Here is a 4,642-nt window from a genome sequence, read left to right on the forward strand (position 1 = left end):
GACTTTATCAAAGGCCTTCTGAAAATCCAAATAAGCCACATCCACTGGTTCTCCCTTATCTAGTCTACCAGTTACATCTTCAAAAGACTCCAGTAGGTTTGTCAAACATGATTTCCCTTTCATAATCCATGTTGACTGTCTAATCCCATTGATATTTTCTAAGTGTCCTGTTATCACATCCTTTGTAATAGACTCTAGCATTTTCCCTACTATTGATGTTAGGCTAACCGGTCTGTAGTTCCCAGTTTTCTCTCCCTCCTTTTTTAAATAGTGAGGTTACATTTACCACCCTCCAATCTGCAGGAACTGTTCCATAATCTATAGAATTTTGGAAGATGACAACTAATGCATCCACTAATTTCTTGGCTACCTCTTCTAGTACTCTGGGATGCAGATCATCAGGTCCCCAGTACAGGTGCCAGTGCCCCACGAATGGAAACCCACTTCTCCCACACCAATCTTTGAGCCACGCATTCATCTCCCTGATCCTATTGACCCTATGTCAATTTGCTCGTGGCTCAGGTAATAATCCAGAGATTACCACCTTTGTGGTTCTGCTTTTTAATTTAGTCCCTAGCTGCTCAAACACTCAACTTTTTCTAAGTTCTACCTATGTCGTTAGTACCTATGTGGACCACAACAACTGGATCCTCCCCCTCCCACTCCAAGTTCTTCTCCAGCCCAGAGGAGAGGTCCTTAACCCTGGCAACGGGTATGCAACATAGCCTTCAGGACTCATGCTCCTGGCTGCAGAGAACAGTATCTATCCCCCTAACTATACTGTCGCCTACTACAACCACCTTCCTTTTTAATCTCTTTCCTCCCCCCACCCCACCACCACTCGAATGGCTTCCTGTACCACGGTGCCATGGTCAGTTTGCTCATCCTCCCTGCACTTGTCCACAAGGGTTGCAAGAATCTCAAATCTATTGGACAAGCACAGGGACTGAGGCTCCTGCAATACTACCTCTTGCAGTGTAGATAGTGTTCCCATGCGCCTGCTGCCCTTATCCTTCTAGGTGGTAGACATTGTGGGTTTGAGAAGTGCTGTCAAAGAAGTTTTGGCGAGTTACTGCAGTATATCCTATAGATAGCACACACTGCAGCCCCAGTGCGGTGGTGGTGAAAGAAGTGGATGGGCTATCAATCAAGTGGATTGCTTTCTCCTGGCTGGTGTTGAGCTTCTCTAATGTTGTTGCAGCTGCACCCATCCAGGCAAGCAAAGAGCATTCCATCACACTCCTGACTTCATAATATAGTACAGCACAGGAGGAGGAGGCCATTCGGCCTGTGCCAGCTCTTTGAAAGAGCTATCCAATTAGTCTCACTCCCCTGCTCTTTTCCCTTCAAGTATTTATCCAATTTCCTTCTGAAAGTTATTATTGAATCTGCTTCCACCACCTTTTCAGGCAGTGCATTCTAGGTCACAACAACTTGCTGTGTAAAAAAAAAATTCCTCATGTCACCTCTGGTTCTTTTGTCAATAACCTTAAATCCATATCTTTCTGCTACTGGAAACAGTTTTTCCTTTTTTACTCTATCAAAACCAGTCATAATTTTGAACACCTCTATCAAATCTCCTCTTAACCTTCTCTGCTCTAAGAAGAGCAACCCCAGCCTCTCCACATAACTGAAGTCCCTAGTACCATTCCAGTAGATCTCGACTGCAACCTCTCAAAGCCCCGACATCCTTCCTAACATGTGGTGCCCAGAATTGAACACTACTCCGTCCAAGGCCGACCCAGTGTTTTATAAAGTTTTAGCATAACTTCCTTGCTTTTGTACCCTAATGCCTCTTAATAAAGCCAAGGATCCCATATGCTTTTAAGAACAGCCTTCTCAATTTGTCCTGCCACCTTCAAAGATTTGTGGACAGGTCTCTGTTCCTGCATTCCTTTTAAAATTGTACCATTTAGTTTATATTGCCTCTCCTCATTCTTCCTACCAAAATGCATCACTTCACACTTCTGTTAAATTTGATCTGCCATGTGTCTGTCTATGTCCTAGTAAAGTTTATTACTATCCTCCACATTGTTCACTACATTTCCTAGTTTTGCATCATCTGCAAACTTTGAAATTATACCCCGTTTACCCGAGTCCAGGTCAATATATATCAAAAAAGATCAGTGGTCCTAATACTGACCCCTGGGGAACACCATTGTATAGTTCCCTCCAGTCCGAAAAACAATCATTCACCACTACGCTCTGTCCCTTAGCAGCCACATGACCACTGTCTCATTAATCCCTTGGGCTTTACTTTTGCTAACAAGTCTATTATATGGTACTTTATGAAATGACTTTTGAAAGTCCACATACACACCATCAACCAATTGTGTCCCGGATTATTGTCTCAAAGTTTCCCCACTGACGTCAGGCTGAGTGGCCTGTAATTGCCAGGCTTATCCCTCCCCCCTTTTTTGAGCAGGAGTGTAACATTTGCAATCCTCTAGTCGTCTGGCACCGTCCCCATATCTAAAGGAGGATTGTGGCCGGAGCCTCAGCTATTTCCACCCTTACTTCCCTCAGTAACCTAGGATGCATCCCATCTGGACTGGGTGACTTTTCTACTGGAGTACTGCCAACCTTTTAAGTACCTCCTCTATATCTATTTTAATTTTATCCAATATCACTACCACCTCCTCCTTTACTGCTACAGTAGCAGCAGCATCCTCTTCTCTGATGAGCAATGCACTGTATTCTTTTAGTACCTCAGCCATACCATCTGCCTCCACAAAAAGATCTCCTTTCTTGTCCCTAATCAGTCCCACCCTTCCTTTGACATGTTTATAAAAGACTTTTGGGTTCCCTTTTATGTCAGCCACTAGGCTATTCTCATACTCTCTCTTTGCCCCTCATTTCAGATCACCTCTGTACTTAGCTTGGTTCTCTACTGTATTATGAACCTTACATTTGTCATAAACCTCCTTTTTCTCCTTCATTTTAATCTCTATATCTTTAGTGATCCAGGGAGCTCTAGCTCTGAATGTCCTTCCTTCCCCCAACCCTTGTGGGAATGTATCTGCTCTGTACCCGAACCATCTCCTCCTTGAAGGCCTCCCATTGTTCAATTACTGTTTTGCCTACCAATTTTTGATTTCAGTTGACCTTGGCGAGATCCCTTTTTAAACTGTGAAGTTAGCCCTTCTCCAGTTAAGTATTTTTTACACTTGATTGTCCCTTGTCCTTTTCCATAACTATTCTAAACCTAATGATATGATCACTGTTCCCCAAATGCTCCCCCATGAAACATACTCCACCTGCCCCATTTCATTCCTTAGAATGAGATCAAGCACTGCTTACTTCCTTTTTTTTTTGCTGAAAACACACTGATCAAGAAAGTTCTCTTGTATACATTTCAAGAATTCCTCTCCTTCTTTGTCCTTTACACTGTTACTATCCCAGTCTATATTGGGACAATTGAACCCCCCCCCCCCCCCAAATTATCACTACTCTAGTTCTTGCATCATTCTGTATTTTCCTGAAAATTTGCTCCTCTAGTTCCTGCTCATTCTTTGGTGGCCTATTGTATACTCAGCAGTGTAATAGCTTCTCTATTGTTACTTAATTCTAACCAAATATATTCTGTCTTTAACCCCTCAACTACATCATCCCTTTCCAGTACTTATAATAGTTTCTTTGACCAATACTACCACATACCACCCCACCCTTCTTAAATACATTGTAGTCAGGAATATTAAGTCCCCAATCCTCCCCTCCTTTGAGCCAGGCTTCTGTTATTGCCAGTATATCAATCTGGTGGCAACGTGTGCCTGCAGATTACCAACCTTATTTGCTATGCTACATGCATATCAAACGCATCTTAGATTGCCTTGCATTTGCCCTGTCTGATCCCTCCTATTTCTGAACTCTTTACTCTAGTGCTATTTTTCCTCTCCCAGTCTTCTGTGCACTTTGTATCTCCTCTCTAATGTTTCTGGTACAACATTAGTTTAAACCCTTCCCCACAGCACTAACCTTCCCGGAGGACATTGGTCCCAGCTCTGTTAAGGTGCAACCCATCCATCTTGATCAGATGCCACCTTGAACAGGAGCTACTACATTACTGGGTGTATACTGTAGGCCAAATAGTGGGAAGGAGATAGAGGAGCAAATTACAGAAAGATGCAAGAACTATAGACTTGTGCCTGATTAGGCAGTGGAAAGGCTTTGGTGGGAGTGTAGAGGTTTACATCTTGCAGGTTCTTGCACAAAAGGCTTAATTTTGGGTCCTGCCTGGAAAGATGGTCAGAAGTAGTTTTGCTATGTTGAGGCTAGTATGGTGCTTATAAATATAAAACTTACATGCACCAGGGAACAACGGTTTATGTTGACTTGATTTTGGAAAATGAACCAAGTGCCAAGCTTCATGCACCATCCTGGATAACAAATCTGTTCAAGACAACAGCCAATGTTGCCCTGAACTGGCTTGATGGGGTAAACGAGTCACAAACCTCATGATGCCCTTAGATTTATCATCCCAACATGGAAGCATGCTTGATTTGTTCAGTAGCTCCCTACTACAATACAGCCAAGTTCATGTGGTGCATTACACCACACATACACTCCCACCCAAATATGAAGATTTGTTGGGCATGACATTTAAAGTCACAGTAAATTGTAAGAATTTTAAGTGAGAAATTGC

This window comes from Heptranchias perlo, chromosome 7 (assembly GCF_035084215.1).
Source record: "Heptranchias perlo isolate sHepPer1 chromosome 7, sHepPer1.hap1, whole genome shotgun sequence".
NCBI classification, from domain to species: Eukaryota; Metazoa; Chordata; class Chondrichthyes; order Hexanchiformes; family Hexanchidae; genus Heptranchias; species Heptranchias perlo.